A 662-nucleotide genomic window follows, 5' to 3' on the forward strand; every position below is an offset into this window, starting at 1 on the left:
GGCAAAGCACAGGAAGGTGGTGGCTGTCCGTGTGCTAGGGGGTTAAAGGAACAGGGCGTAGCGTGTGTGTACCCTCCAGTGTGGTGAGAGGGAAGTTGTGGGTTTGAAATAAGGAAACTCGGTCTGTCAGGGAGAACCACTGTGTGTTCATCTCAGACTGTGGAATATTTCTCCAGGCTCTGTGGTAGGAGCTACAGCATTGTGGAATGCCAAAGCAGAATGTGCTTAAAGCAAACAAACAGAAAAACCAACCAAATTGCAAGAAAACACCCCCCCCCCAAAAAAAACACCTTAACAAACCAAAACAAAGAAAGAGGCACACCAGAAAAATTCTGTGTTGCAAGTATAAACAAGGTAACTTATTGTATTTTGTTTAAAAACAAATACAATGGTGAAAAGGCCTGGTCAGTGCTAAGGCAGAGATTTCCTGTAAGGGTAAACTTTCAATTCCTCGAATAGCAACATTAAACCTTCCCCAGTGTTTCTAACTTGGGTGTGACATGCAAAATTGAGGCTTTGCATAGAAGCACAAGTAGAGTCACGAGTGTTAAGAGTAATGTCTCAAATACTTAACATTTGTTTTGCTTCACTAAGATAACTTAACATCCCATGCAGCCATACCAATCCCATGCAGCACTACAGGCTGGGGACAGAGTGGCTGG

This window comes from Acanthisitta chloris, unplaced genomic scaffold, assembly GCF_000695815.1.
Source record: "Acanthisitta chloris isolate BGI_N310 unplaced genomic scaffold, ASM69581v1 scaffold5683, whole genome shotgun sequence".
Classification (NCBI taxonomy): domain Eukaryota; kingdom Metazoa; phylum Chordata; class Aves; order Passeriformes; family Acanthisittidae; genus Acanthisitta; species Acanthisitta chloris.